The following is a 25826-nucleotide window of genomic DNA, read 5'->3' as shown; positions in this document are numbered from 1 at the left end:
AAGAACCTTCTACCTCCCCAAACTTCATCAACTTTATTACAGACTTTGAGCTGGGATTTTGATGCTGGTGAAAAAAAGAAAATCCCTAGAAATGATTTTCTGTTTTTAAAGCCGGCCAATAGCTCCGATACATTCTCTGTGCCTTACTTCGTTCAGACTCAGTTGAACTGAATACGTTGGTGGGCCAGAAATGTAATACCTATTCATAACATTTCCTTGGGCTTTGTGATATGCAAACATTTTCAAACAGACTTACTTCTAGGAAATATGCTCAGATTGGAGCCTTCATAGAATGCTTGATTTGGAAAATAAATGCAATTGTTTTGCTAAAAAAATAAAAAAAATCAGCTACTCAATAGCATGGTGATATTGACATGTATTCAGCTGTACATACTACTTATCTTAATAGATTTTAGTCCTTAGCAACTATTGTAAGCTTTAAGTCCAAATCATGATGAAGTTCTCTTTTGCAAAGATTTCGTGGCTGTGATTTTTAACATGGTTGGGTTTCTTCCCTCCCCTCCCCTTTCCTTCCCTTCAAGTCAAACTTGACTCCTGGCAATTATTTGCCATTGCCTTCTTCCTTGGTCTCAGAGGGAGTGATCAGTCCAAGGTCACCAGCTGGCTTTTGTGCATAAAGCAGAACCAGAATTCAAGTTTCCCTACTCCTAGACCAACACCTTAATCATTAGACAAAACTCACTCTCTAGATTCTTTAGGCTCCCATTGGAAAAAAAATCCAGTCTTAGAAACTAAATAAGATTTAATACTATGTAGACACGTATAGAATTGAGTCCTACTGTATTACATCCTGGGAAGTGATCATCACTTCAACCAAACATCAGGACCAACTTAAGAATTTTCCTACAAAAGCAGTCTAAAAATCACTAAATACTCTGAATATATTTGATCTTTAAAACAATAAAGAAAAGACTTCTAAAAAAGCTATTATGTTTGTATTATACATGTATCATCTAATATATTTGATGATAAATGCCATCATATTTATATTCCCATATGCCATTTAGTTTTAGTCTTCTGTGATCATTTTTGGACCAAATGGTTTTTCAAAGTAATTACACTTCAGCCTTGCTACTGTGCTGTGATAGTTGTATCATATATTTTAGAGATGTATAACATATCTCAGAATAATTGCAGCTATTTCTATTGGCATCTTTAAAATTCTTCTGGAACAGATGAGATCGCAACTAAGAAAACCTGACCCTGAAGTGCTGATCAACAATGATCAACAAATATAGGACTACCTTAGTCCCTAGAAGAGTACATTGGGTTACATCTAAAAAGGACAAGAGTATCTACCCAAAAGCTAAATTCCAAAGATAAAAGTGATTCTATTCTAAATAGGAATATCACAAGGAACATCTTGGATCTTGACTCACTGTTGAAGGAAATATTCAGGATAGGCTGAAATTTAACCTAGAAGTTACCATCAAATATATCAGATGATACACATATAATACAAACATAACAGCTTTCAAAAATGTTTTAAAGATCAAATATACTCACAGTATTTATTGATATCTAGACTGGATTTATAGGAAAATTCTCACGTTGGCCCTGATGTTTGGTTGAAGTGATGATCATTTCCCAGGTTGTAATACAGCATAGACTTTCCCACTTGCTATTTTTTTGTCCATTTGTTTCAAGCAGGAGATGGACAATTGCATGCAGAGAGCTGCCATCTCCCTTGAAGTGCATGAAGAATCCTTTTGTGCAGCCCTAGTGTACTAGTATTCTACTGTACCATTTAGCGAATAAGCTCTAGATTGTATGTAAAAATTTATTTTCCCTTTCTTTAATTCTTATGGCAACATTGCACAATGATACAGAGAATTGCCACAAGATGCCTATGCTTGTCTACATAATCTTGGCTGGTCTGGATTTAATCTATTTTATTTAATCGTAAAATGTAATGAAAGTTAAATTAATAACACAAGCTGGATTTGCACAACGTTGTAGGTTTATATTTCAGTGGGTTATGCAAACACTGGAAAAATTATGGTTCTAAGAGTGTTGGTGAGAGTCATGTTCAAGCAAGGAACTGAATCCAGCATTTTCTGGACTGTGCACTGAAAACTACCCAACTGAATATGTTCATATATACGAAAAGAGCCAAGGTCTGTGATGCTGATGTTTCATTTTCAAGCATCAAAAATTCTAGGTGTTTCACACACTGCTGACTGTCAATTTTTTTTAATATAGATCTGCTGTAATATATATAGAAAAAATAATGTAATTTATTTGATGATGCCCTAAAATTTGTAATTTAGGCACAGAACTATTTTCGTCAAAGTAAATGACTATATATTTTAGTAGACTTTCCTTTCAACCTCATTCTTGAGATCTGTAACTCTTTATTGGATTGAATGAAATGTCTTCTTCTCCTAGAGGAGACAACTTCTAGAATGCCCATTTTTTCCCCCTCAGGAATTCAACAAAGGTTCAGGATTAGCCCCAGGGGATAAACTGTCATTTACATGCATTTCCCTTAATGTAATTGAGCAAAACAAACAAACAAAAATCTTCAGTGATATCCATGGAAACATCAAACTTTACAAATGTCTGTCTGTTGAACATTCTAAGGAGAATTCACTTAGTGGTTTATCCATTAATTTGATTGGTTTCACCTTGTGTTTTGAGTTTCATTCCATTTTAAAAAAAATCATAGAGCAATCAGGAATGAGTTTATGGAAGGAATAACATATAAAGTCATATTTCAACTTCATATCCCTCAGGCACTTGGTATGATTCTGGGGTTGTGGTGCAGTTGTCAAAAAGTAATTATATTCAGAACAAATATGGGACTAAAAAGTTCCATTTAGCTTATGAGTAGATTTTAGTGGGATATTGTTATTGGTACTTTGTTTGTAGTTATGTTAAAGGGGAGTTAAAGCACATTATGAATTTGGTTAATTGTATACGATGCATAATTTTTATTTAGAATATGATTATTTTAACTATAATCCTGTATTTAGCTCTGGGAAGTGGGGGGGAGGAAGTGGGTGGGTTTGGGGTGGGAGGGATTTGGGGATATATTGTAAAATTTTGTTTTTGTAAAACTCTTTAATAAAAAAAAAGTAATTGTGGAAAAAGAACTTATTTTTCCCTTGAAAGAATTGCAACAGAAAGTAGTAATACTCCTGAAAATGAACAAAGATGTTATAAATGCATTGGGCTATTTTATGAAAAAACTATAGATAGTGGAATTTTATATTTTAAATCAATTTAACAATTTAATTCAAAGATGATTTGTTTACATTTTTATTTGATTATTCAAGTCAATGATAAATAGAGTAGAGCAGAGCAGAAGAGAAGAGAAGAGAAGAGAAAAGAATAGCTTTATTGGCCAAGTGCGTTTGGACACACAACGTTGTTTCTGGTGCATAAGCTCTCAGTGTATATACAAACATACAAACAACATGTACATACAAACAAAAAATGTGTATACAAAGAACAAGGTAATATAATTATAAGATACCAATAGGAGAAGGTAGTAGAAAAGATGAGAAGGATAATAGTAATACAGCCATACTACATGGGTAAATATCCTTAGACATAAGACATTCATTAAAGTTAACTAATTCTGCTATTTAAATTAAATTATAAATGTAAATTGAATTGACAATTCAACTCAAACAGACACATAAATTTAAAGAATATCTTGATTGATTTGTACAATTAACTGATGTTGTAAGCTGCTCAATAGTGAGATGGGCAGCATATACATTTAATAAATAAATTGCTCTCTTTGATTTTGCTGTGACCTTGCTAATTTCAAGGGATTGTAGAATATCACTCAGTCCAGCCTCATGCTCCAGCTGAAATTTTCAGAGCTTCACCACAACCTGTTGATCTCACTGTTGAATCATTGTACCTTTTTGCCAAACTGTTTCCCAAAATGGCTGGCATGCCATATGGAGCCACAGTGAACAAATCTTCATGGTAAGGCTGGTCCTTCAGATGTTGGAAGGCAACGATTATTTATGTCATTAAACTCCCCCTGCATGAAATATCTCATTGTTTCAGTTTACCCTTTCTTAAAATGCTGTAGCTTGTAGTATCCTTTTTAAAATACGAGATGTAGAACTGGAGACAGTTTTCCAATACAACAGGATTATTCTTTGGAACCTGGGGATTGTGCTCCTTTTAATGCAACCTAAATCACATTTGTTTCTATTATAATCCTGACAATTTCCTGGGCTGCTGTGAGAATTACGGTTTTAAAGAATATCCTGTCAAGAAAAAGGGGGGAAAGGAAAGGAAAGGATATAGAAAGTGCTTTTTTAAAAAAAAATATGTATATTTTATTCTATCTTTCTATGTTTTTTTATTTTCTCTGACAATGTATTTCTATAACAATTATCTTTGTGTTTTATTCTTTTCTTTTTCTTTTTCTTTTTCTTTTTCTTCTTCTTCTTCTTCTTCTTCTTCTTCTTCTTCTTCTTCTTCTTCTTCTTCTTCTTCTTCTTCTTCTTCTTCTTCTTCTTCTTCTTCTTCTTCTTCTTCTTGTTATTATTATTTTAAAAGCAATGATTTCTTTTTAAAAAACCCTATGCAGGATACATTGAATCACAATAATTAGAAATCAGTGCTTACATCATCACTGCAAAATAGTTGTTCCTTGCAACTATTGCTCAAGAATTTCTTTTTCAGGCTTAGATAAGGAGCCAACTGTGCCCCAACTTTGCTCCACTTCTTGGAAAACACTTGAAATAGAAATTTTCATCCTAGACACTGGAACAAAATCCATAAAATATACGGTCTGTCTAATCCTGCTGATTAGCTGATTCCAGGAAACTGCATTTTATCTGACGTAAAATCGCACGTAAAATAATGGAAAAAGACTTCATTAATTTCATTCTACTTTAATACAAAAAATCTATTTGTTTTGAGATAGACAGACATCTTGAACATTACTTCTGGATTGTATTTTCATGCACATAGACCCAAAGCAAGCCACCGTTCTAACAAAATACTCTTTTTTATATATAAACAAAAACACAATGCCCTTACATGGACTTTACTTCTTGTCTGAAAGGTCAGCTTAAAAAAGAGTTTACAATTACAAATTAGCCAAGAATTGTACCAGTGCCCATATGTTTTCAGTTATGTCTTAGCTTGATGGTTTTTCTTATGTGCAAGGCATGTAACTAAAGTTATTTAGCTGAAATTTGATTCTTGTTGGCTTTTATTGCAAAGAGCTTACATTGCAGCATTGTTTTAAATATGCACCTATAAGGGTATTGCAAACAGATTCCTATTATGTTGTGTCCATTGATAAGAGGACTTGTACTTTAACAAAGAGCTCAGGACAATTGTTTAGAGGATGCTTCCTTAGTGGCTTCAAATATCTAGAGGTTAATAGCTGCTGGGATGACCGACATGCTTGGACAGGTATTGGATTTCGGAAGGCAGCAATTTAGACATTAAAACACAGGCAGGGAAGAAGGTTGGCATGTATGTTCTGTGGAAGTTGGGAAAAAGTTATATTTGAGAAGAATCAAACTCTACTTTGTTGGCTTTAGGTTGAATTGATACTACTTTGGAGGTGACAAACACACACATCTGTACTACTTTTTCTGTAGCACTTTGTATCTTGAAAAAAAATCAACATAACTTGGTTAATGTCAGCCTTTTCTCCTTAGAATGAGACGGCTGTGTAAAAATCTGCCCTCCTTCAAAAACAAAAACGAGCTATCTTTCTGTTGCTCCCTTTTGTTTAAGGGAAGGCATTTAAAAGAACTCTCTAGCCGCTCTTTTATGTAATGAATACTTCAAGGACCATTAAATGAAAAGCTGGCACCTTGTTTTCAAAGAGCAGCATAATAAAATGTAGCAGGAATGATTTGGTCAGTTCCTATGTTAAGGCTGAGCTTCTAAGAGGGTTGCCACAATCTCTCCCTTGCATGAAAGCTAATTTCATTGCTTTGCCCAAGAGGCAGTGGTGGGATTCAGCCGGTTCGCACCACTTTGGCAGAACCGGTAGCTAACTTTTTGTTGCCCAGGCCCAGAATGGACTTCTGGAAGCAGCATCCACACAGAGAACCGGTTGTTCCCATATTTGAATCCCACCACTTCCAAGAGGCCACCAATTATTCAGAGCTTGCCGAATAAGGAAAATGGGGAGCAAAAGCAGGCATGTGTTGTCTCTAGACTGGCCAGAGGCTTGCAGAGGTTTCAGAATGGACATTTCTGAAACTTGACCTCATGCCAGAGATTGAATTGGAGGTCTTCTGCACAAGAAACATGTGCTACGTCAGTCAGTTGCGACCCTTTCCTAAAATCGGGGGGTGGGACATCCTGAGACCCCCCCAGGGTGGCATGAAGCCCCCTTTTGCAATCCCTGCACTTGTCTCAACCATCGCTACTGAAAACCAGAGTGCAGATTTCTGCAGTTCCAAAAGAGAAATGCAGGAAAACACAAATAAAAGCCTGAACTAGATTTAAGCTTAAAAAGAAAGAAAGCAACCCAAACCGCTGACAAATTTGCCCCTTTTGCAGATTTGCCTTTCTTTAAAATCCACGATCCACACCCCAAAAAATGTGCTCCCCCCGGCACCTTAAGGAAATAATGAAACCCCAGTGCCATTTTTTTTTTGCATTTGTAGTTGCGTGTGTTACAGAATTCCATGACAAAATGGTGCACTGTCCTGTGAAACAAAGATCGCAACCAAAAAAATGACTGTGTGCATGGCGTGGGGCCTTTTGAGATCCACCAAGGAAGGAAAGGATAATAATCAATCGGCGGGTAGCATAATAATGTGATGATCTCCTGCTAAGGACTTGGTAAATAAAACGGAGGAAGGTACAATATAAATATTTGAACTGAATCCATCTGCAGGCTATTTGGTGTGGAAGGGATTGCAAAATCCAGTTCAACTGATCTAAGACAGAGATAACCGCAGTTTTTAAAGGAAAAGGAGCCGTGTAAGGGAATAATGTCCTTCATTTGTTTTGGCATCTCCCAGCTCTTCAGATGTATTTAAACAGCTGCCCAAATATTTGCATCCAGACTCTTCATTGTTCTTCGTGAAGACGAATGGCAGAACAATCTCCACTGACATACGGAGCAAAATAATAGTTTAAAATAGAATAGGACTTTATGCAAATTGGCAAAATAGTAAAGCAAAATAGAGGCTATACCTCTTTTGAAATGGCAACATTAACAACTGTGAAACACAAGCTTTGGTAAGCACCAGGTGTTCTCTTGTGCTTGTTTAAGAAATGAATGTTTGTGATGACATTTATTACCCCAAACATTGTCATATGCCAATATGGCTAAATGTTGGAACTAGTAGTTGTTAGTGTTTTTAAAAAGGTATTTAAGCCAGTTGCTGAGCTTGGCTCGTGATGACATATTTAACTGGATTGAGAATTAAGAAAAAGGAATGCACGGATTTATTATATTTTAACTGTGCGATAGTCACATTGAGTAGCTGGAATAGAGTTTGCTAAAACTAGCATTTTGGGGACAAAAGCCCAATTTTCATTTTGGGACAAAAGCCCAATGTTCATCAAAATTATGAAATGAGCAGTGTGATGTCACAGTGCAAGCACTGCTCTTTGTCTATGTACAGAGAGAAAGAGAGAGAGAGGGAGGGAGGGAGGGAGAGAGAGAGAGAGAGAGAGAGAGACAGAGAGAGAGAGAGAGAGAGAGAGAGAGAGAGAGAGAGAGAGAGAGAGAGAGAGAGAGAGAGAGGAGAGAGAGAGAGAGAGAGAGACCAATTGACACTCACATATCTATTGTTCCGTCATTCCAGAACACTATAGGTCTTTGATATGGGCAGAGATCTCTTCCATTCCAAAAAGTGGATGAGTATCATCAATAGCTAATGACGACCATATAAAGGTTCCTTATTCAGAAGCAAATTGGCACTGAAGATCATTTGCTAGGAAGCAAGAGAGGAAAGCTATTGCTCTCTGCTCACGTTCTCAAGTTCTCAGAGGCAAATAGTTGAGCCCTATGGGAAACCGATGCTGCAGGGCTCTTCCTATGGTCCTCCTAATCTGTCATTCCTTCCATATCAGAAGATCTTGTGGTTCTTCTCTTCCATAACAGGAGATGGTTTTCTTCTGCTGAAGTGAACAGGAAGATCTTGTTCTTTGAGTATATCACAGCCCCTGCTCACAACTCACGTGTGGACATTTCATATTAATCAGGATTCATTGGATGTCTAACCCTAACCTTTAAAGTGATTGATGAATCCATGTTTCATCCAAGTATGAGTCGTTAAAGAGAAAATAATATACCATGGGGAAAATGAAATCTCAAGGGTTAGGTTACAATACTGTAAAGGCTATGAAAATGACCATAAAACTTCTAAAATGGTGCCCGTGTGTGTGTGTGTGTGTGTTGGTGTGTACGCACAGGCATACATGCACATTCATATATAAAGATGTTGAATCAACTAGAACTCTGGCATACTTTAAATCTCAGGGTTTTTTTTCCCTTTTATGTCCATTTTTAAAAGTTAATCATGGAAAAAATGACACATGCTGTCTAGTCACCTAAGAATGATTCTGTTAAATGAACCATTTTAAAAGCCTGGAAAGTTATATATAGCACAGGGCATGAAAGAAACCCACATACAACTACCAGACTTTGCCCTCTGAGGATGCAAACAACCACCACCAAGATTTTTGTAGAGAAGGGCCTAGAAAATGATTAGCAGGGAATATACTGTTAATGCTATTAAAACCGGGCATGGGGGAAAAGGGAATTCATCCAATCTGTTTTTTTCTATAGAGTTCAGAATTCTCCCCCAGACTTCCAGATCTGAAGCATGGACAGGCTGTTGCATATGTGAAGGCTGACATTTAATAGTGGAGAAGACCGTGTATGACCTTTCAGAAGTTGAGCCTAATGCATATTAAATATGCCTTCTTTGTTGTGATTGGAAAGAGATGCATGACTTTAAACTGGACAGCTCTTGATTGCTACCATTGAAGAAGGAATGAAAGACTCTGAACTTTTTAGGGAGATGAGAAACAATTTAAGTAATAAACATTTCTTTCATCCCTTCCAAGTTAATAATATTTTTTTTAATGCAGTTTATTTTTCTTTTTTCTTTTTAACGAAGCAGCAGCAATAAGTTATACTGGGAGCCTGGGTCTTCTCCCATATCACCGACCAGCAGATTGCCATTCATCTGTTATTAAAACTTTGGCTAACGTTTCAGCCACCTTGGAATGTCATGAATTGTGGTAATTCAGCTCCCAAATTGTTCTTGGGATTCCAGGATTTGAGGTTCTCATGACTAATAGGTGCTCATGTTAGTGTAAACTGACATACAGGTCAGAGTTAATTCCTACTTAATCTTAATTCCTATTTAATCTTGATTCTAACTCACACTACTTTGAGGGGTAAACCCATTCCTTTGGGAGTGAATTAAATGGCATGTCAACCACACAGTTATTTAATGGGTTTTGCCCAAGAGTACTATTAATGTACTGAAGGAATCCTCTGCGAATTGAGAGGTTTCGATCTTAACTATGGAGTTCATTAATAGAAATAACAATGTTATTGTTGTTAGCTGCGAAGTCGTGTCAGACCCATCACGACCCTATGGACAATGTTCCTCCAGGCCTTCCTGTCCTCTACCATCTTCTGGAGTCCATTTAAGCTCACGCCTACTGCTTCAGTGACTCCATCCAGCCATCTCATTCTCTGTCGTCCCCTTCTTCTATTGCCCTCAATCTTTCCCAGCATTAGGCTCTTCTCCAGTGAGTCCTTCCTTCTCATTGGGTGGCCAAAGTATTTGTGTTTCAACTTCAGGATCTGGCCTTCTAAAGGGCAGTCAGGGTTGATGGTTTCATCGCCTTGCAGTCCAAGGGACTCGCAGGAGTCTTCTCCAGCACCATAGTTCAAAGGCCTCAATTCTTTGGCACTCAGCCTTTTTTATGGTCCAACTTTCACTGCCATACATTGCAACTGGGAAGACCATAGCCTTGACTATACACACTTTTGTTGATAGGGTGATGTGTCTGCTTTTTAGGGTGATGTCTAGATTTGCCATGGCTTTCCTCCCCAGGAGCAAGCGTCTTTTAATTTCTTGGCTACAGTCCCCATTTGCAGTGATCTTGGACCCCAGGAAAATAAAAGCTGTCACTACCTCCATTTCTTCCCCATCTATTTGCCAGGAATTGAGAGGGCCGGATGCCATGATCTTGGTTTTCTTAATGTTAAGTTTCAACCCAACTTTTGCACTCTCCTTCTTCACCCCCAACAAGAGGCTCTTTAGTTCTTCTTCACTTTCTGCCATTAGAGTGGTATCATCTGCATATTTTAGGTTGTTGATATTTCTCCCGGCAATCTTAATTCCAACTTTTGATTCATCTAGCCCTGCCTTTCTCATAATGTGCTCTGCATATAAGTTAAATAGGCAGGGTGACAGTAGACAGCCTTGCCAGATTCCTTTCCCAATTTTGAGCCAATCAGTGGTTCCGTGTCCAGTTCTCACTGTTGCTTCTTGACCCACATATAGGTTTCTCAAGAGACAAATAAGATGGTCTGGTACTCCCATCTCTTAAGAACTTGTCACAGTTTGTTATGATCCACACAATCAAAGGCTTTAGCATAGTCAATGAAGCAGAAGTAGATGTTTTTCTGGAACTCCCTAGCTTTCTCCATGATCCAGCGTATGTTGGCAATTTGATCTCTAGTTCCTCTGCCTCTTCGAAATTCTGCCTGTACTTCTGGTAATTCTCGATACACATACTGCTGGAGTCTAGTTTGTAGGATTTTAAGCATAACTTTACTAGCATGTGAAATGAGTGCAATGGTGCGATAGTTTGAACATTCTTTGGCACTGCCTTTCTTTGGAATGTAAACTGATCTTTTCCAATCCTGTGGCCACTGTTGAGTTTTCCAAATTTGCTGGCAAATTGAGTGTAGCACTTTTACTGCATTGTCTTTTAAGATTTTGAATCTCAGCTGGAATACTGTCACCTCCACGAGCTTTGTTGTTGCTCAGCTTTTCTAAGGCCCACTTCACTTCACATTCTAGGTGCAGTGTATGCCACTCAGCATACACAATGAATAGCACAGCAGGAGGCTGGACAGCTCCGGGCTATAACCGTTTACGTGGGAAAAGCCTGAATGGCTCAAACAGTTGACAGCCCCAGGCATGGTCAGCCCTGGCGGGAAGCCAGGGTTTAAATCTATTGGCCACCTGCACTGGCGGGAAGCCCAGGTTTGAATCAATTGGTTGCGATTCACCTGGGCAGGTATAAATAGACACCAGGCATCCCCTTTGCCCCAGATTCATTCTGTTCCTGAATAAATGCATCGTTACCCAGCTCATGTGTCCGTCTCTCTGTGAAACACGCGATCTTGCACTAGGATGTCTGGCTCGAAGTCAGTGACCACCTCATTGTGATTATCAGGGACATTAAGCTCATTCTTGTATAGTTGTTCTGTGCAATTTTGCCACCTCTTCTTAATCTCTTCTGCCTCTGTTAGGTCCCTGCCATTTTGGTCCTTTATCATGCCCATTTTTGCATGAAACTTTCCTTTCATCTCTCCAATTTTCTTAAGGAGATCTCTGGTCTGTCAGCCAGGAAGTGCTGGCTGGTGACCCCCAGGGGGAGAGCCTTCTCTGTGGGTGTACTGACCCTCTGGAATGAGTTGCCTCTGGAGCTGTGGACAGCCCCTGACCTTCGGTCCTTCTGCCGTGACCTGAAGACGTGGTTGTTCCAACAAGCGGGCCTGGACTGACTACGATTTTTTTTTTTATTGAAAAGTTTTAAAATACAGTTTTCCTTTAAGAAACCCCCCTTCCCCCTCCCTGCTCCCCCCCTACCTCCCCCCAACCTCCCTCCCTCCCCCCCTCCCTCCACCCTCCCCCTCCCCCCCCCCGGACTTCCCAGAGCTAAATACAAGGTATATACATATAAAAAGGCAACCATAAACAACCATATACTAACAACTATAAGTTCTAAAATCCATCACTCTCTAGCTTATATAGAATAAGACACACCTTAACAATATTAAATATATATAAAAAACTAGAATAAAAAAACAGGAAAAAAAACGAAAGAAGACTTATTCAAATGCTACATAAAACTTCTTAACCCTATACTTGTTCTGGATAAACTCAATCCATTTTCTCCATTCCATAATATAGCGTTCTTGCGAATGATCTTTCAAATAAGCCGAAATCTTCGCCATCTCTGCCAGGTCGGAAACCTTTAAAGTCCACTCTTCTATGGTCGGCAGTTCCTCTTTCTTCCAATATTGGCCTATCAAAAGTCTTGCCGCCGTGATTAAGTTCAACATCAGCTTAGTGTCCACAACTGTAGCGTCTGCAATTATTCCCAACAAAAAAAGTTGCGGACAAAACTTTATCCTCTGTTTAAAAATCTTCTGCATATTCCACCAGACTTTTATCCAAAAGGCCTTAACCTTCTTACATGTCCACCATATGTGGAAATACGTTGCATCTTCATCACCACACCTCCAACACTTAGGCTGATAATTCGGATACATACTTGCAAGCTTTTTAGGATCTAGATGCCATCTATAAAACATTTTGTAAAAGTTCTCTCTTAAATTTTGAGCTTGAGTAAATTTTACGTTCCTCACCCAAATCTTTTCCCACATGTCCATTGTAATAACTTCCTGGATATTTTGGGCCCATTTTATCATACAATCCTTAACAAGCTCTGTTTCCGAGTCAATCTCTATCAATGCAAGATATATCCGTTTAATATGTGCTGACCCCTGATTTCTAATCTGCTTTACCAAATTTCCATCAGTCATTGTAAATCCATTTTTCTGGTCTTCTTTCCACCTGGCCTGTAATTGAATATATTGAAACCAAGATTGAACAACCTTCTCTTCTCGCAAGAGGCTATATGATTTCAAACACCAAACATTCCTTTCCAGGCTTAAAATTTCCTTGTACGTAGTCACATCATGTTTGAAACCAGCATGTATATTTTCTATTGCGTGTTTTGGGATTGCCCACAATGGTAACTTGCTGCTTAGCTTATGTCTATACTTCTTCCAGACTCTCAGCAATGCCTGTCTTAAAATATGCATCCTAAACACAGTATCTACCTTCTTATCATACAACAAATATGCATGCCAGCCAAACAACAAATCATGGCCCTCAAGATTTAATAACCTCAATTGCGTCAAATTAATCCAATCACTTATTCCTACTAATGCAGCAGCTTCATAATATAATTTAAGATTAGGCAATTTAAGGCCACCTCTCTCACGAGTATCCTGCATAATCTTAAGTTTAACTCGTGGCTTTTTCCCTGCCCACACAAATTTATTGATACCTCGCTGCCATTCCTCCAGATTAGAATCTTTCTTAAGAATCGGTATCATTTGAAACAAAAATAAAAATTTGGGCAGGACATTCATTTTCACTGCTGCAATCCGTCCCAGCAAAGACAATTGCAATTTTTGCCAACTCTCCAATTCCTTTTGAATTTTCCCCCATAGTTTTTCATAATTATTTTTATATAGCTTTGTATTAGAGGGCGACAAAATCACCCCCAGATATTTAACCCTTTTAACAATCTCAAATCCAGTTAATCCTTCTAAGAGAGCCTTCTGTGAAACTGTCATATTTCTAGCCAAAATTTTAGTTTTCTGTATATTTACTTTAAATCCAGAAACCTTCCCATATTGTGTTATTATCTCCATCAGGTCCACAACAGAGTTCTCTGGCTGGGTCACTGTAACAACCAGATCATCTGCAAATGCTCTCAATCTATAATCCTGATCCCCAACTTGTATCCCTTTAATTTTTTCCGAGTTCCGAATCTTAACCAATAGTATCTCTAATGTTAACACAAATAACAAGGGCGATAACGGACACCCTTGCCTTGTGCCCTTCTCAATATTACATGCTACTGTCAGGCTATTGTTAACTATGATTCGGGCAGTTTGTTTTTGATATAATGCCCTAATCGGCTGTAAAAAATTTTCCCCAAAATCCATTTTATCTAAAACTTTCAACAAAAATTGCCAATTCAATTGATCAAAGGCCTTTTCAGCATCTAAAAAAATTAGCGCTGCAGAGATCTGGTTGTGCCTTTCCAAAAACTCTAACACATCAACTATATGTCTCACATTATTTTTCATTTGCCTGCCACTAATAAACCCCGTTTGATCCCCATGAATCACCTGTTGCAGAACCCTCATCAGTCTATTAGCCAAAACCTTAGCAAATATCTTATAATCTGTATTTAAAAGCGATATCGGTCTATAATTTTTAACTAAAGTAGCATCCTGGTCTTCCTTCGGAATCAAAGAGATAAAAGCTGTTCTCCAAGACGGAGGCACCTTTCCCCCCCTCTGGATTGTCTGGAACAGTTCCTTTAACGGTTTTATCATCTCTAATTGTAAGTTTTTATAATAGGCCGCAGTCAAGCCATCCGTGCCACCTTCAGTTCCTTAATAGCTATAAAAATTTCTTCTTCTGTAATCAGTTGATTAATCCCCTCTTTTTGTACTTGCGTAAGAACCGGGATGCTAGCCTTCTCCAAATACTTATCAATATCTTTTGCATTAATGTCCTCTTTAGTATATAATTTCGAGTAAAAATCCACAAAGGCATCCTTAATAAGATTCTGTTGATACACAACCCTTCCTTTATACTCAATCTTATCTATATTAGATGCCCTTTGTTTTTTCCTCAGTCTATAAGCTAACCATCTGCCTGGTTTATTAGCATTGCAGAAAGTATTGTGCCTAGCAAACCGCAGATTGGTCGCCACTTGATCAGCCATTAATTTATCAAATTGTCCTCTTAACAGTCTAATAGCCTCCTTGATCTTCACATCCTCTGGGTTCAAAATCAAAGCCTTTTCTTTTTCCTTTATTTCATTCTCCAGTTCTTTCCTTCTAGTTTCCACTGCACGTCTATGTCTATTATTCATATATATCAACACCCCTCTCATATAGGCCTTGCTAGCATCCCAAACCATATCCATAGAGGTACCCTTATTCATATTAATCTCAAAAAAATCCTTCATCCGCTGTTTGCATTCTTCCACATTTCTCTGATTTCTAAACAAATTCTCATTTACGCGCCATGAGCGCCTATCTCCTTTTTCCTTATCAATCTCCAACCACACTGGACTGTGATCAGAGATAATTCTTGCGCAGATCTTCACCTTTTTAGTTCTCAAAAGAAAATCATTAGTCAACAAAATAAAGTCAATCCTCGAAAAAGATTGGTGTCTATCAGAATAAAAAGTATAATCCTTCTCCTGCAGATGTCTCTCACGCCAAATATCTCGCAATTCCAGGTCATCCTTCATTTCAAAAAAAGATTTAGGCAGTCTTGCATGACTTGGAATGCGCTTAAAGGCTCCAGCCTTATCCAACTGTACATCCATAACTCCATTCCAGTCCCCCATAAAAATAAAGGATTTATAATCCAACTGGGTAAGCTTTGTATGAAGTAAACTAAAAAAGTCAGCTTGTTGTTGATTTGGTGCATATAATCCAACTAAAAGCGTCTTTTTACCTGCTAACAACAGCTCGATCATAACATATCTTCCATGCTTATCTGCTTCGATTAGATCCGCTGTTAAGGCACTTTTAACATAAACAACCACTCCATTTTTCTTATTCTCTGCAGAAGCAACAAATTGCGTACCCAGCCTCGAGTTCAATAAGTACTTTTGATCCAAAACTCTAATATGCGTTTCTTGCAGGCATATAACATCTATCTTAAATTGTTTTAAATATTGAAAAACTTTCTTCCTCTTCTGCGGTGAGTTTAGTCCATTAACATTCCAGGTTAAAAATTTAGTTGCCATGTATATCCTCGAAAAGCTCTTGGACCACAGCTTTGATAGGACTAGCTTCCTTAGGCCGTGCTCCTCCCACAGCTTGGCTATGAATGCGTTGTGAAGAATCTGAAGGCTTTTGCTGATCTTGTTCTTTTATTTTCTTTGCTCGTTTTAAAGCAGCACGTGTCACTCTTTGCTCTCTAGGATCATCCAAAGAAATTGTAGCTTGATCTCCTCCAGCACCATTTTCCTCTGTTTCCTCCTCCCTGACTACGATTTTTAATTAGGCTTTTACTGGGTTAAATTGTTTTGTAAATTTGTATTTATTGTTTAATTCTCTTTTAAATTTTTTACTCTATGTTTTTTAATTTTTATTGTTGTGAGCCGCCCTGAGTCCTCAGGGAGAAGGGCGGCATATAAATTTAATAAAATAAAATGAAATGAAATGAAATGGTCCTCCCTATTCTATTGTTTTCTTCTGTTTCTTTGCACTGTTCATTTAAGAAGGCATTGTAATCTCTTCTAGCTATTCTGTGGAATTCTGCATTCAATTGGCCGTATCTTTCTTTTTCTCCCTTGCCTTTCACTTCCCTCCTTTCCTCAGCTATTTGCAAAGCTTCCTCAGACAGCCATTTTGCTTTCTTGCATTTCTTTTTCTTTGGGATGGTTTTAGTTACTACCTCTTGTACAATGTTGCGAACCTCTGTCCATAGTTCTTCAGGCACTCTGTCTATCGGATCTAATTCCTTAAATCTATTTGTCACCTCTACTGTATATTCAACAGGGATATGATTTAATTCATACCTGAGTGGCCTAGTGCTTTTCCCTACTTTCTTCAGTTTAAGCCTAAACTTTGCAATGAGAAGCTCGTGGTCTGAGCCACAGTCAGCTTCTGGTCTTGTTTTTACTGACTGTATAGGGCTTCTCCATCTTTGGCTGCAGAGCACATAATCAATCTGATTTCTGTGTTGACCGTCTGGTGATGTCCATGTGTAGAGCTGTCTCTTGGGTTGTTGGAAAAGAGTGTTTGCTATGACCATCGTATTCTCTTGACAAAATTCTATCAGCTTGTGCCCTGCTTCATTTTGTACTCCAAGGCCAAACTTGCCTGTTATTCTGGTTATCTTTTGGCTTCCTACTTTAGCATTCCAATCCCCCATGATGATAAGGACATCATTTTTTGGTGTTAGTTCTATAAGGTGCTGTAGGGCTTCATAGAACCAGTCAATTTCATCCTCTTCAGCACCTGTGGTTGGGGCATAGACTTGGACTACTGTGATATTGAATGGTTTGCCTTGGATTTGAACTGTCATTTTCTGTCATTTTGGGGATTGTATCCCAATATTGCTTTTCTTACTCTTTTATTGACTATGAAGGCTACTCCATTTCTTCTGAGGGATTTTTTTTTAATCCCATTTATATCCCGCCCTTCTCCGAAGACTCAGGGTGGCTTACAATCTAAAGCACAATGTGCTTAGCAATAGCCTTCATTCTATGTATATACCTGTTTATTAAGCGGCATTATTACAAAGTAGGCTTATTGCCCCCAACAATCTGGGTACTCATTTTACCTACCTCAGAAGGATGGAAGGCTGAGTCAACCTTCTTGCCCACAGTAGTATACCTGATGGTCATCTGAATTAAATTCACCCATACCTGTCCATTTTAGTTCGCTGATACCTAAGATGTCGATGTTCAGTCTTGTCATCTCTTGTTTGACCACATCCAGCTTTCCTTGATTCATGGATCTTACATTCCAGGTTCCTATGGAGAAAAAATCTTTACAGCATCGGACTTTCCTTTCACCACCAGATACCTCCACAGCTGAGCGTCCTTTCGGCTTTGGCCCAGTCGCTTTATTCTTTCTGGCGCTACTAGTACTAGCCCTCTGCTCTTCCCCAGTAGCATATTGGACGACTTTCGATCTGAGGGGCTCATCTTCCAGCGTCATATCGTTTTGCCTTTTGGTACTGTCCATGGGGTTTTCATGGCAAAGATACTGGAGTGGTTTGCCATTTCCTTCTCCAGTGGATCACGTTTCATCAGAACTCTCTGCTATGACCTGTCCGTCTTGGGTGGCCCTGCATGGCATAGCTCATAGCTTCATTGAATTACGCAAGCCCCTTCGCCACGACAAGGCAGTAATCCATGAAGGGGAGAAATAACAATAGAAATAAAAAATAATGTTTTTTTTCCTTTTATACCTCTTTCCTGTTTCTTCAGAATCCTTTTTACAACCTTGGTAAAGTTTTGTAAATTTGTGGAACGCAAATCTCCAAAGCGGATATTGGGGAAGGGGTGGGGCTAGGTGCAGCAGGGATGAGGGCAGTGCAGAAATGCCCTTCCCATTCTTTGAATTCTATCTATAAATAAAAGAGAGCCTTTGGACCCAGCCTCTTGCACAAAATAGCTACATTTGTGTGATGTGAAAAAAATGCAGTGTTCTGGTAAACTTAAATTAGTACGGTCCACAGGCCCATGTGTTCTCCCCCCCATTATATTTCATAATTGGATTGTAAGTATTGTTTAAAAGTAAACAGTACAGTTATCACATGGATATTCTGTGGAAAGTGTTCACAATGTCTTTTATACTCTCAGTTTGGACTTGGAATCAGAACTTCCCATGAACCATCCTTCCTTCCTTCCTTCCTTCCTTCCTTCCTTCCTTCCTTCCTTCCTTCCTTCCTCCCTCCCTCCCTCCCTCCCCCTCCTCCCTCCCTCCCTCCCTCTCCTTTCCTTCCTTCCTTCCTTCCTTCCTTCCTTCTCTTTTTGACAAGAATTGTGTATGAAAGGCGTAGACAGTTAAAATATTCCACTATTGTAGAATACATTTCCTAGATAATCTTTTTTTAATTCTTTGATAGAATTGGATCAACTGTCCCTTATCAAGGGATAAATATGGACAAATAGAAGCATATGGGTTCATTGCATTCATATTGGAGATGACTCTAGTAATAGCTCCACACAATTTCATAATTAAGGGATTTATGGTAAAATAAAATAGTTACACCATGTGTTTTCTCTTTAGCTGACAACACTAGAATTTTGCAAATATTCATCCTTGCTGAACTAGATTAAAAAACAACAACAATAGTAAATATGCACACCAGGGGAATCCAATAGCCATGGTACAGAAAGCAATCTTTTCTAGTCTAGTGCCCACATTATGCTTCAATTGAAATAAGCCCTGGCTCATTATTTGGCCCTGTATTAAGTACAAGAGTGCAACTGTTTGTTTCACCTTCTTGTTCAGCAGATGTGGACACCATTTTCATTATTACAACTCGCTAGGTGCTTTGAAATCAATAAATAAAATGCAAAATGAAAACACTAGATCAACCGCTAGAAAAATAACAAACAAGAAAATGTGGAAACTAAATAAACCTATCAATAAAATCATGTATATTGCATTCATGCAGGATGGCACAAGTGAGATTGTCTTCAAGAGGCACCTAAAAAGGTGTAATAAAGGCATAGGTGCCTCATGAATTTCAAAACAGAGTTACTAGAAGGAGACACTCAGTTAAATCTCTCTCACTGTAAAGCCTTCAAAGTCTCAATGTCCCAAGCAAATAATGAAAGTTCTTCAGGTGTTTTTTGCTGGCTCTTCACACACTACACCAAAATAAAATTCAGCTGAGGCACATTATGTTTTAAGATGATAGGCAAACCAGAGCCTGTTTCAAGACTGAGAAAGAAGTAGTCTGGAAATTGCCCAGTGAGGTTTTGCCCTTCCAGACTGCCTACCTAGGTCTTCATTTAGAGCTTCTTTACTAGGAGATTAACAGCTGTTCTACCTATCTCAGAAACCGTATTCTAGGGAGCTTGAAACAAATTGTGTGTGTCACTATTAGCTGAATTTGTTCATGATTTTAACTGGCTTGTATTTTCTTGTTACATTGAACCATAAACTATCCAGAGATTGGCTTCATGGGGGACACTAAGCTAAAATATGCTTGGCTAGCTTGTGGTTCTGTATATATTGTGTGACCTCCCAATACCATTTTCTCATAGAACGCTCAGAACGGCGTTCCAGCACCGTATTTTTTTTTTTAAAAGCTCCCTCTATTGGCTTTTGAAAGCCTATTGGAGGGGTAAATCTTGGCTCTTTTTTATGACTCGTGGACTTCAACTCCCAGAAATCCTGAGCCAGCCATGCTGAGGGGAAAGAGAGAGGTTTCCAAGTTGAGCCATGCTGGCTCAGGAACTCTGGGAGTTGAAGTCCTTGAGTCATAAAAGAGCCAAGGTTGCCTACCCTGCACTAGAGGAGGACATTAAAATTATTTACAAGGTTACTTCTTTAGGAACTAAACTTTTAGAATCTAAAACAGCTAATTCAAAAAAGCCAACAGGAAAGAACCTCACATTTTTCATCTGCTTCCGTCTTTTGGAAGGTAAAATTAGAAAACAAAATAATCTATTTCCTATGTTAACATCCCTGCAATGAAATCAATAAAGGTAATAGGAAAGAAATGAGAAACATTTTTCTCAATGTAATATGTCTAATTTAGCTGATGCTAGAAAAAAAATAGTATCTTTTGTAAATACTCTTGAAAACTATTTTGAATCTATAACCATTACAACTAAACCACTTTAAATTAAACAATTCTTAAGAATGAAATATTCTTAATTTGGACTTTACTTTTACTGTTTGGACTGTTGTGTGTTTTGAAAAATAGATTATTTAGAATCTAGTTATGTTGCACTTCAGTCTTTAAATAATTAACCTAGTATATACATAACAATATATGATGTTTTCCATGGTGAGCTTAACATCAATAACAACATTTATTAAAAAGGCTAAAATAATTTCTGGTGGTATTATCTGTACATTAAAATTTTGTTTAGTCACAATCTTTCACTTTTCGCATTCTGGACAAGCAGTGGTCATGTATCTTAGCAAAAGATGCTACATATGTGCATAAGCGTAGTCAGTAGCATATGCCTTTTTAAAGGTAGCAAACATGCAAAGAAACAAAAATAAGTCCAAAATATCTGTATTACATCCAGAAATGCCAACTTTGCAACCAATATTTCTCATCCATAACTATGGCACCCTAAGGATACCTGCATACATGCAAATGCTTCTCTGGGATCAGTAACGCAGCAGGGATTGCTTTTTCCTTCCAGTAACAGATTGCTGGGAAATACCAAACATGGCCTTGAGAATTCCAATGTTTGTTACAAATTTTTCTGGATGTGGTTGGAAAGAGGCCTAGAAATGCCAGCACAAATACATCACACTTGCTGAACGTGCACACTCGTTTACACACTCACTTACTGCCCCGACGCTTCTAAATGCCATTTGCTCATTCACTCACTCACTTACTGCCCCATCGCTTCCAAACACTTCCAAACGCCACTTGCTTGCTCACTCACTTACTGCATTTGGAAGCGACGGGGCAGTAAGTGAACGAGTGACAGTGCCGGAGGCCATCAGCTGTTTGGCGCCGGAGGCCACTGCTACGAGGAACACAGCTCTGGGTTGGGGTTCGGAGCAGCTCTGGGTGGGGGCTCAGCACGGTCCGTGGTGTGGCAACTGCAGGTAGGGGAATCCCCATGGCGGCTGTGGGGAGGGGAATCCCCGTGGCATGTGGTTCCGAGCTGCAGGAGCAGGGGTGCAAAGGATGGGCAGCGACGACATAGCAAGACAACGGCATCGCTCCCAGTAATAGCACTTCTGAGTTCCGGCACCATTTTTTTTTTAGAAAAAAAGCAGTAATGCAGTATGATACTGCATTAAGCTATACTGTGATTTGATTAGTTTTGGTGGAATGTGTGTGAGGAGCTGATGTCAGGAGACAGAGAGAAACACAGAGAGAGAAATAGAAAATTGGTTTCTGAAGAACTAGCCCAGGCAATTGTTGGTAAAGACTATCCTGAGGCACCAATGCTGTTATCAGACCCACAAACCCAAACTGAAAACTCAGGAGCAGCACTGGATGGAAACATGTATAAAGGTTATTTCTTTATTTAAATCTAGAGCTTCACCCGCTCCATAACTGGGGTCTCTGTGGAAAATTCCGGGTGGGGGACAGATATTGGCAGATCTCTCTGTCTCTTTGTCTCTCATTTCAAATGTCTGAATTGCTCCCAAAGCTGTGATAGAGTTCAGATTCAGAAACACACAGATCTACTTGGCTTGGAGCAAAAATAACAGAGGGTTTTTTTTCCCTTCAGATTTTCTAGCCTCTTAATGATACTTCCCTTCTAAAAATAAGAGACTTTTAAAGCATATATTGTAAAAAAAAACAATTAAAATATTTTAATGTGCAAAGAGCAATAGCAAGCAGTTAAGCTGAACTCTTTGTGAAGAAACAGACATAACCATATAATTTTATGGGGAGCAACATGGAAGCCACTGTCTTCTCCTGAGGATTTTTTTTTGTCAACTTCTTTCCGTAGCCAACAACCTTGCAAGTATTAATTAGGCCTGACAGTGCTAATTTTCTTTGCTCGGGTAAAATAAACTAAATATTTCTACTTGCTGAGCCCATATGAATTGAACAGACTATTAATCAATAGAATTAATTATTTGATGCAACAACAATTGAATGAATCAAAGACTTCAAAGTTTTCATTTGCCAACAGAATACTGAAAAAGAAGGATGATACTCTAATCCAGACTTTGGCATATTACACACACACACACACACACACACACACAGAGAGAGAGAGAGAGAGAGAGAGAGAGAGAGAGAGAGAGAGAGAGAGAGAGAGAGAGAGAGAGAGAGAGAGAGAGAGAGAGGCAGGCCACATTTGATCCTCTGACTGTCCCTATATGGCTTTTATTTTGAAGGCAACTGCTATTTTTTTTCAATATACATATGTGCGTTGGTGCATGGCTATGCATCTTGATAGCCCTATTCAACCCTCCATGGCATTCTCAGTTTCTTTTACCAGGCTTCCATCCTTCCACGATAACTTAGGTTGAAAGACTGCAACTTTTCCAATAAGATTTAGGGTGAACAGAGTAGACATAATTCCTACTCTGCTTACCCTAAATCTTATTGGGAAAGTTAGAGTCTTTCAACTTAACCTAATTTCTAGCTGTAGCTTTCACATATAACTCTTTAGCTCAGACCTGCAAGTGAGAACTTGCATAAATTGGGAGGTTGTGCAATTATGCTCATGGTAGGGCCGATACCTATACAACAATTAGCAAAGTTACAATTCTAATCTTCTAAACTTTCTCCGAACTTAGAATTGAGGTTTTTTTTAAAAAAAAAAACGCCTACTATTTTTCTCCTTAAAGAAGTGAGATTTCATCTACCTTTAGATCCAACATTTTCTAATATACCATAGGTATCAGCCCTATAAGGTAGACTAGAGTAAGAAACCAAAGCCATATAGATCTGGATTACTTTTATCGCAACAGCCATAGTAATAGAATGTTGCAAGTTCCTCACTTTTGACTTTGTGAACTTGCCTGAGATGTTTTCTCAAAGTAGTTTCTTGGCATGAGCTCAAACCCTGCTTATCTGACCGTTGCCTTGGTAGTTGCTCTTCCTCCTGTCCTTCGAGGCCCCACAGCATGTTTATGTTACAGAAAGAACATTTGTTCCCACATCTACCCCCATGCTTCGCTGTCCGTAGTCAAATGAATGCTGACAATACCTGGAGGTTCAAGCAAATAATTGTCTGCAGACTCAAAAGTGTATGAGGGTCTCCGACTCAAATTCTGTTTATGCTATTAGCTTTGAAAGACTTACTGCATTATTTGGCTGAACTCATTGGTACTGCAAAAGCAGATTACACTGGCATTTTACAAATCTCACTATTTTGTTAAGTGAGAAATTGAAGTGAAGCATCTGTTCATTTCATAAAACTCATGGTCTGAATTAGGTTCACAAAGCACCATTTCTAGAAGGCTGGGAGATGCTTAAAAATGGACAATTAAAGAATTTTTTAGGGCTCTTCTGTACTCCAAGGATGACAGGCTACAATTAGGCTGTTGAATCCATTCCACGTCATAATCAAAACATGTCAAAAATATTTTGTTATAAAGAAGAGCATGAGAGACTTAGCCATTGATGTCATTTCCTAATATTTTTTTCATGAAACTACACTTGTTCTTTGTCATGAGGCAGAGAAGTTTGCAGTCCTGCACATAGTTATGACAGAGATAAATCCACAGTGTGATGTATCCTTGAGGAGGAATGTATAGGATCACCCAGGAATTCATAAATAAGACAGGGATGGTCTTACAGCAAAAATTAAAACTATAGCTCTCTCCTCAATCCTTCAGCCTCTCCATTATTGTAATATGTTAATTTTTAGTGCAGAAGGAACAAAGAATTATTAAATACATACGGTGAAGTCAGTTTAATTGTATTTTAGAAATTTAGAAACAGATTATTTTTTTATATCTGTTGCCTCAAAAAAAAAAAGACTTGGTTTAACACAGAGGGCAGGGTGTGGAACTTAATGAAACTTGTTTAATCTCAAGTATTTCCCTCTAACTTAGTCAGATTGTCCTTTGGCTTGTGCATAACTCTATTTTATATCACATGATATTTATCTAAATCAGGGTTTGTTATTAGGTTCCTATATCACAAATCCATGTATGCATGCACACGTATAATATGGACAGACATGATATTTATGCTTCACTTTTCAGTACTGATTAGCTTCCTAACCAGGTAAAAATCCATTCAAAAGAAGTGTTCTCTATATAGATTTTGGCACAAAGTGCTAGGGAAGCACTTACCCATACAGTATTACAAATTTATCTAATCCTTATCTTTAATTCCAAGCTTGAAAACAACATCTAGAGCAGGGCTTTTCAACCAGTGATTCGGGTACCACCTAGACCATCCTAGAAAAGTGGTAGCGGGGGAGGGGAATGAGCTGAACCGGTGGCAGCACCGCACAAGCACGAGCGAGAGATGGCTGGAGCTGCAGGGCTGCCAGGGCTCAGTGGAAGCGCCAGGCTCAGTGCTTCTTCGGGGCTGTCAGGGCTCAGCGGAAGCACCAGGATCAGCGCCAGGCTCCAGATGGAGCTCGGCGCTGATCCTGGCACTTCTGCTGAGCCCAGAAGAAGCGCCGATCAGCTGGAATGTTGCAGCATCTCCAGGGTGTTGTGATTTACATTGAGATGCTTGGCAACTGATTCATATTTATGATGGTCACAGTGTCCCAGGGTCACGTAAAGTGACCAAAACCTGCTGCAACCACCCAGCAGAGGGGAGGGGGAAATAAAAACCAAACACCCCCCCACCCCACCCCCGCTGCCAATCCTCAACAGAAATGCTCACAACAATGAAAACCTCGGACAGGAGGAAGAGTACCACCAGGTGGGCAGGCAGGTGTCTTACTCGGCTGTGGCTTGGGGGGCACTTTTTTTCAGTGCCATTGTAACTTCAAACAGTCACTAAGCAAACTGTTACAAGTCGAGGACTACCTGTACTTCATCACTGTTTTCCTTTCTTTCTTTTTTTTGGTCATCAGGTTTTTGACACCTTGCTAGGCGACTGGTGGTACTCGGATATTGCCATATCCTAAAAGTGGTACAGTGGGTGAAAAGGTTGAAAAGCCCTGATCTAGAGCAAGGAATGAGTGTATGGATTTTTAAAGAGTAGCAGTAATTTTAAATAAATAAATTTTAAGAAGCAACATGTCAGAAGAACAACAGTCACTTAACATCATATAGCAGGCTTACCATGGGATCCTCAAAGCTGAGGGAAAAATCCTGTTGCAAGAAGACTATTAGAAATTGTGGCCAACTTCACCTGGGGGGACGACGACAAGATGTTCCAGAGGGAGGAGGCCGCAGCAGAAAATGCAGGTCATCTGGGGCCTGCCAGATGAAGCTCCTTAGTAAATGGGACCCACAGGATACCCCTTCTGCCTGACCTAATGGGGCAGCTAGATGTAACCAGGAAGAGACAGTACCTCAAGTAATGGGCTTGTAGTCACCAGAAATTCAGTTTGAATCAAGGGAGATATTTTTCGTATTTTATTAATTATAGTAATGAAAGACTGAAATGGAAAGAGGCAGAAGAATGTTATGAGGAATGTATCAAACCCAATTTATGAAGTGAATC

This window comes from Vipera berus (genome assembly GCF_964194415.1).
Source record: "Vipera berus genome assembly, chromosome: 1".
NCBI classification, from domain to species: domain Eukaryota; kingdom Metazoa; phylum Chordata; class Lepidosauria; order Squamata; family Viperidae; genus Vipera; species Vipera berus.
The sequence above is the reverse complement of the archived record's forward strand: the minus strand, read 5'-3'. Positions refer to the sequence as shown.